At 40.0% G+C, this 8,750-nt stretch overlaps 1 pseudogene; it reads right to left on the minus strand.

The window, feature by feature from the left end:
• Positions 1-1,029: 1,029 nt before the first annotated feature.
• On the minus strand, positions 1,030-7,544 carry LOC113164278 (annotated as a pseudogene).
• Between the last annotated feature and the right edge of the window lie 1,206 nt (positions 7,545-8,750).

Below are 8,750 nucleotides of genomic sequence, written 5' to 3' on the forward strand. Positions count from 1 at the left end.
TAGCTGACAGTTTATAGTACTGTATATAATCTTTGCTTGTGTCATTTGAGAATTCCCAAGTTAAATGTAAGCTCCTTGTAAGCTTTCAAAGTGACATGAGAAATAAAGATCTAATGCTAACTGAAACTTCCTTTTCATGTCTGTCTCCTTTTTTTGGATGTAAATGGTTAAAGACAGTTTGTGTTTGCTAAGATTAAACAGCAGTTAAGAATTCCAGCTTTAATTTTCTGGTATTTGCAGCTAAATTTATTAAACTATATAAAATGTAGGACCTTTTGTATCAGATGAGCCAAAATACAGGGACAGAGTGTTGCAGTAAATTAAATTATCAGTAAAGATTAGTGAGAAGCAGCCATGCAGTCCTAAGCTGTGATGCTACCTCCACCACATCTAAAGCATCTGATAAAGCTGTTGATGGGTTTGCATCTTGTGGTATGTCCACCTGTGATTTCTTTGCCGTTCATAATAGCTTCCTTTCTCCCATAAGCAACTCTCGGGTTTTCATGTTGATTTATCATTTTAAACATCACATTCAGTCTTTAAAGCGATTGAACTCCATTAGTCTCCCAGCACATGTAACACGGGGTTCAAATCTAGCTGGGACTACTCTTCAGCTTTGCCTTCGCTTTATTCTTCACATGCTAAACAAGATGATGAACAAAGTGACTTTACCTGCTAAACAGCAACTCATGCCACTGACACGGGTCAGCTATCAAAGGTCAATATAAGCTACTGAAACTTAATATATATCCATCATGTATCAGAATGAACATGCTTCTGTGAAAATATTTTGTGGGGACGCTAAAATAAATCGTATTTAATTTCTATTTCTATTCAGAGTGATCCTAGAAGTCTGTGTTTCTTTGTTTGTGTACTCCAGTGCATTATAAACAAATATGAAACAAAAATTACATAAAGTTGTCGCTAGGCAGAAGTCCATTCCTTTATCCATTCATTCCACGTGTCCAGCAGTGCTTTGAAAAAATGAAAGAACTAAGGCAGAGTTCTTAAAAGGGGGTTTAGACCTCTTTAGATCTTCGTCTGTATGTACTCCTGTCCGACGGAGCTTTTCCTCTTCCTATCTTCAAGCTCATTGTGGCCAAACTCGGCTTCTATCTTGGTCTGGTCCGTGTAGGTGTAGAAATAGGCCATGATGGCAAAGATGATGCACACCAACACCAGCAGAGAGGCCGTGAGGACGTACTCGGCCCACTAGTGAACAGAAACACTCAGTGTTAATATGGAGCAAAGCTTAAACAACAGTTGAACATTTTAAGAAGTTGTTTCCAGTCGTTATGGTAATTTGAGCTTCCATATATAAAATAATAACCTGAGGTTGGAGTGTGGGAACTTCTGCAACATTGAGAATGGTCAAAATGATGTTTGATACACCGATAGTTAACAACCAACCAGCCTGAACCACAGACTTCATATTTCTTGGTGCCTGGAGAACAAAGAGGGATTAAAATAAAAAATACACAGCGATGAAAGATGGTAAGACAAAGTGAGTCTCTGGCTTATTATTATCCAATTACACTCTCTTTATGTGTTTTCAGTTGTTCCTGTAGTGTGTCGCTTATAGGCAAACGTTACCTGTGTGTAGGAGAAGTCTAAGCCTGTGACATAGACCATCAGCTCCCCTAGAGCCAAGAGGAAATACTGAGGAACCTGCCAGCCGATGCTCAGCTTGTTGGTCTCAATATCCTTCACTGAGAGGATGTTCTGTTCACACTACAGGACAAAGACAGGTGCCCAGATGTGTTACCTCACCACAAATATATATATAGAGAAGCTGTACTGTGCCTAAAAACGTATTCATGAGATACATTTTGTCCAAAGGTGAACGTTGGTGGGATGATTAAGGTGTAACTGCTGCCAGAGGCCATCAGATTGTAGGTGTAGACGCACTCTTCTCCAGCATCGTTGGAGATTTTGAACTGATCACTAACACGAGGACAGAAAAACACCAGTCAGAACAAAGAAAAGTGAACATGCTAGAACACTCGTCAATGAGATGTGTGTAATGAAATATCAGCCTTACTTTTCCTGTAATATCACAAAATAATGTGACATATCGTTGGGCAAAATGGGAACCTGCTGCATTTCCAAGAGTATATTCAGATTGGAACCGAAGCCATTGAAAAATCTGGGGAAGGGGAATTTAACACACAGCACTGAAGAAAACTGGATGTACAGTAAAGTTTATTACAAGAAAGAACAAATTCTTTTCTTTTTTGCTGTATTAAGTTTTCCTTATGCATAATATAGTTTTAATGGTAATGTCACGGTGTTAATTTACAATTAATTTACATTTTACTTTTATACAGATGGAAAGCGAGTCCAAAATATAACTCACACAAGCTCTCCGTGATGAATATGCACATTTCTTATTATGAGAAAGAGAAATAAAAAGTGCTGACTCCCTCAATCTGACACGACCTGTAGCTACATGATGTTACACATGGAAAAAAGTAAGACGGTGTCCGTCTGAGTCAGGTTTCATTCAATATTCTCAAGTTTCATACAGAATCTTGGAAAAATAACTATTCTGGAATTCACAAGAAACAGAAACATCCTTACAAATACTCACCTGATGTAGCTTTCTCTTGGAGTTTGTGTGAAGTCGTTGAACTGAAGATAGAGAAACACTAAAGTCAAATAGAAATAATGAGGACATACTGGATAAACAACTGGGGAACAGAGGAAATGAAGCTAATATATATGTCTGTCCAAAATAAAGGTGTAGGTGTCTGCTCACAGCTAAGGGCCTGGGTTGGGCTCCATCCTGTATGATGACTATGGTACTACGAGTCCTGTAAGCTAAACTAGTATCGTAGGAGATTCCAGGTCCCAGATTTAGCTCAAATGGTTGATCAAAAGGTCAGGTAATCTTCGTTGGCCTGTAGGGAAAAAAGAACTTGATATCAGTTTGTCTTCCAACCCCTGCTATGGGCTACGTGACCTCAGTGACCTCAGTGACTCCGTTTTATTATATTTGGATAGTTCCTGTCTGTGAGTACCGTGTACGGCTCCAGAGTAAACTCGTTGGTTCCAGCTTTGACGTCCAGCGTTCTGTTCACCATGTTGATGAATTTTACTTGGGCCTCGGTGCTCGATGGGAACGTCGGCAGAGTTTTCTAGAAGACGAATCGAATCGTGAAAGTGACTTCAGCTTCTTAAGTCTGTGTGTTTTTAAATTGCACTGTGAGTTTTTGATGGTTGGTTTTCTTACATCAATCTGTATCTGGACCAGCGCAGAAGCCACAAATGCAAGAGCAACGAAGAACATCCCCACAGTGATCCTCCTTAATGGACTGCAGAACACACACATGGAAGTTCATCTTTATGAGCAGCAGGAAAATAATGAACTGCCAGAAAATATCTAGTGTGTGAACCACGACTTGAGAATTCCTTCTCAAATTAGTCTTTCCTCACAACCTTGGGGTTGTGCTGGGCTTAGAAATTGATTGATTGATGTTATGTGGTTGCTCACTCCAGTGAACTAGAGATAGAAGAGTTGTAAATGCAAGCGGGAGAAAATGACTCGAAGCTGTGAACAGTTCCTAAAGGGGCATTCAAAAACAGCCATTAGACATTTTCCGTCAAGTGGTTTGTAAAAATCCATCTTTTCACAAACTGCATGTTAGATAGTTAACTACTTTAATGTGAAGGCCAGGAATGCTTTAAAACATAATGTTATTATCCTGCAATAACTGGAACCAAATCCCAAATATAACCGATGTCGTTATCCTGGTGATTTTAACTTGTTGCAGAAAAAATGAACTGAAATTACTGAAACTCAACAGCACAGCTGCTACAGGCTACCAGAGTGTCCACGGTCCAAGACTGCTGAAAGAAAAACTGTCCATGTGGAGTCAATGGAGAAGTTTTCACAGTCTTTTCACCTGTTCCTTCAGATGACATCATCATCATCATCATCTGAAATGAAAAAATCCTCCAGATGATATCAGCTGGTGGAGTTTTCAGTGGGATGCACAGAGATAGTTTAATGTAGGGACAGGAGAAGGAGGTTTAACCTGATTCATCCACTGGAACTTATGAAGTGACAATCATAACCAATCCTAACATAAACTCAAATGTAACAGCAATAAAACAGATAAACAAACTCACGTGAAGTTTAATTTGCACTTAGAGATCATCGGGTAGATCACAAGATCCATGATAGGGACCAAAATAAGGCTCAGGACAGGTTTGGCAATCTGTTGGGAAGAATGTGAGTCAGTCTATTCTGTCAGTTCACACTGAAATCAGAAACACCTCAACACAATAAGTGATGTGCAGACAAGTGTCTCACCTGCATCTGATCAGGCTGGATTACGAGAGCTCCCTGTTGAAGAAACAAAGGAGAGAAAAAAGACAGAATCTCATTTTAAGGGCTTTTCTGCAGCTTGAGTTCACAAGATGTGACTGAAAACACTAAAACTGGAACACCTACAAAGTTACCAGCCATATTGTCCGTCTGGAAAACCCACCTTGATCTCTGTGGAGGAGAAGCAGCTGTTATTCAGTCCTGTCTTTGGATTCTCTGTTGAAATGTTATACTGTACGTTACCTGCCACTCAAAGAGAGTCCAGAACACGGGCAGAGGGATGTAGAGGAGCAGCACCTTCAGCACCATCTTCACCTCAGCTATCTTGGGTTTCTGGAAGACAAAATGAGCAGGATTCAGTTTGTATTTGTGTTTGAGAAATGTAATCCATTAAAAATGTTTGAACAAGCCCTCACCACAATGTTGCTTTCAGTCTTATTGTACATTCGAATTCCAGCAACGAACAGAACTGCAGAGACAAACGAACACAGCACATATGGGAAAAATCCATCCTGGCATTAGGTTATCTTATGTCATCATATTATCACTATAAACATTTATGGCACCACCTTCCTACATACTTTATTGAGTGCAATAAAGGGTTTATATGTTGTGACTAATGGATTTCTCAGTAGTTAGTCATTTGTTAACCATTTCAGTACCAAGCAACCCAAAAGATGTAACTGTCATTAAAGTGAGGAGAAACGTAACAGAGATATTTTTAAAAACTGTTATGATTGAAGAAGCACATGCAGAGATATTCTGACTTTTAGTCCCTAACATTGCTTGAAACATGGCTTTGATAATAAATCCTACATTTTCCATGATGATGGTGGGTATTGTCTTTGATTAGATTAGATTTGATTAGTAATGTCTGAATGAAAGGTGTAGGAGTAACTTGTCATCTGCGGAAACAACATGTGGCACCAATAATTAAAGTAAAAAATACTGTAATTAACATGTGTAGAGGAGTGTTTGATAGTGTAGCTTATTACTTCACAAAGCTCACAACAGTCAAAAGAGATGTTTCAAAAAAAGATCAGGTCTTACTCAGAGCGACTGCCATCAGAGCGGCGGGCACACCAAAGGCCAGAGGGAAGCACCTCTGCTGACTGTGGATGCCGCATTCCTGACCTGGAAACCACACATGCACGTTGTGTTAATTGTGTTAATGTGTGTGTTCATTTCTAGTGTTTGATCAGCTTCCGTGTCCATTTCTACCTCTGAGCACTGGATTGAGGAACGTGGCTGCCACGACGCCAGTGTTAATGGACATGTAGACGATGGAGAAGAAGCTGCTTCTCTGCTTCTTCTGTTAGACACAGAGAGTGAAACATGTGACGGATTTGACAGGAAACACAGCTGCACATTTTAAAAGAACATGTGCCAAACTCTTATATAACAGCCTGTTTCATCAGTGTCATTATTATTATGGAATCATCTTCATTCGTAGCCTTTGACAGTGAGACATATGCAGCTATGACTGTTAATCAACAACTGGAAGGAATAAAACCGAGATATAGGATGTGCCTGTGTGACGCCGTTAATAGCTGAGTGTATTCTTTTTCTTTTTTTTTATTGCAGTATGTGAGCACACGAGTACGCTAGAAAGAGAAACATAATACTCAAGTCCACTGTGATGGATCTGGGCGCATCGAGCCATATGTCTCTGTATTCGACTCCATCCATCCACTCAAACCACCTCTTTCCAACTCACTTTCTGTTAATAAATGTTCCAACACTATAAAAACAGAATCACATTTACAGTTTAGCTGCATATGGATCTAACTTTCAGGAAGCAGAGTTGACTTTTATGTGTTGGAACAAACCGGTGATGCACTGAGCAACATACACAGACTGGGTCAGACAAGGAAAACAACAACAGCTGATAAAAAAAACAGTGTGTAACAGTCAGTAAGATCAGCAGCTACCTCCAAAAAGCAGTGTGCAGGCGTCACCATCCATCATTTATCACTGAATCTATTCTGCAGAGCTGCCTAAAGCGTTCAACTACAAACCCTCCGTCTGCACCAACCAATGATCCACTTCACTGTTCACGTTTCTTGTAATCATGGTTGTGAATGATCAAGACTGGATCTCATGTTAATAAGAGATGCTACGCCGTGTTTTATGACATTGTAAAGTTGTTTCTACGCTTCTGTTTCTTCGCCTGTGTGTGTACAAAATGTGTTCAAGTGCTTTAGTGAAAACCAACCTGATGGTCCTGAAACTGATCTCCACCAAAGGCAACCATGCAGGGACTAAAACCACCTATTCCCAGAGCAATGACAAGCAAACCGAACACGGACAGACCTCTGGGGCCAAAACACAGGACAGAAACCACGTCAGAACATGTGTGGATACGCTTAGTCGACGTATTTATACTGTGTGTGAGTGTGCTCAACTCACCTGTGGACATCTAGGTTATCTGTGATGTCATGGCTGGCACCAAGAGTCAATATGACCAGTCCCACGACATAAACGGAGGTCAGGTAAATGATGGTCCTGTGCAGAGGGAGGAGGAGGAAGGAGCAAGGATGGAACAGATGTACCACACATTCACACAAGAGGTTGTTTGGTCAAATATAATTATCAGGTCAAATATTAATGGTCTTGAACTCACTTGAACTTGCCGAGCCACAATTCAGCCACAGCAGCTCCCAGGATGGGTGTCAGGTAAAAGAGAACATCGAAGGCCTGCTTAATGGGGCCAACGTCAGTTTGATTGAAATTCAAAAAAAAGATAAAGTAGAACACCAGCATGCCTGCAGACGTCAAGGGAGGAGAGAGGAGGAGAGGGGATGAGATGGAGAGTGTTGCAGAAAAAAGGGGAAAAAAGATGTCACTTAAGTGGAAATAAGTAAAAACTAAATCCTAAAACTAGACTTTACAAGTCTTTTATTTTTGTAGACACATCACATGTATTATTGCACATTTTAACTTTAAACAGTGCATCATGTGTTTTTGGTAATAGATCATATTTGTAATCAAGTACAAGACATACGACAGCTGGAGTTACCGATGACTGTACAGATGATCATAATGTATATCCTGTGTAAAATCTTGGAAAATGAAAGGAAACAACCAGCTCACCGTTCATGCAGTAGTAGGAGAAGCGCTCAAAGAACCCAGTGAGCACAATGAAACAGATGCTGACGGGGTATCCGAAGACAGTGGCCTGGAAAAGGGAAGGAAACAGTGACAGCAGAGCCATTTGTCTGCAGGTAGAGAACCTTCTGTATGTACAAGCACAGTAATTACTTTTGTTCTTTAAACAACACACCGAGCACCTGGAATTAGATTTGTTGGATGCCACGTTACTAATTAATATCCAGTTAATATCCATGGATGAGGGCACATGTGATCCTTGGTAAAATTCATTATTCGAGCAGTAAACAGTGCAGAGCAATAAAGGCTGGACTTACACTTCTTCTCCTGGGCTCCCTCTCATCTTGGTCTGCAGAAATAAGTCATAATTTAAAGTTTGTTTGTTTTTTTCTTGTCCACTATACGATGTCGTTTATACTGAGTGGTTACACCGGTTTGGGATAAAAACTATGGTAGAAATGACTCCTGGAATCGAATCTTTTCCACAGTGAACTTGTTTAACTGCGCTTGAGCAAGTTCACTGTAGAAATAACAACACAACAAGTGTAAGATATGAACAGAAAAATACAATAAACACTAATAAATAAGAAATGTAAAGTCAGGGACAGTCACCAGAGCTGGACTCACCTGCCATGACTGCAGTGTGTGTGTCCTTCAATGAAAAGAGACAGAGACTAATGACCGCTGTCTATGTCCACGGCAGCAAGACTGATCTGAGACTAGCCTCTTATGTAACCTCCCATCAATCCTCCTGCAGCGCCCACTGATCACTGGATCATATTTTCCAGCGGTAACCAATCTGCAAGTGACTTCTTTCCCAACCTCTCGACACATTCTCTCCGTCATCAAGACAATGTGACTTGGAAATTACTTTATGACTCTGTGACGACGTCTTTCCACACAGATAAAGAAGGAGGCGGGTCGGTTCAATATGTTGTTGTCTCATAGCGTTCTAAACTTTTTCTACCACAAGTTTCAGTATTACTGTTGAGTGTAAAAGCAAAAAAGTAGGACACATCCCCTCCTTTAATTAGTGCAGTAAGAACAAACGTTCAGATTCATACACTCTTTCCATCTGTTTTATCTTCACATACTTTAATAAGAATAATTCAAACGTGATATGTATTTAATGTACTTTTCCATGTCATTAATAGTATTGAATCACGGCCTTGAACAGTGTTATAAAGTCACTGAGACATATGCAGCTATAGTTGTTAGTTAATCAACAACTGGATGGAATAAAACCGAGATATAAGATGTGCTGACGTGTGTTTTTTTATTGCTGTATGTGAACAGATATGCATTCAACTTA

The sequence above is a fragment of the Anabas testudineus genome, chromosome 2, assembly GCF_900324465.2.
Source record: "Anabas testudineus chromosome 2, fAnaTes1.2, whole genome shotgun sequence".
Lineage (NCBI taxonomy): Eukaryota > Metazoa > Chordata > Actinopteri > Anabantiformes > Anabantidae > Anabas > Anabas testudineus.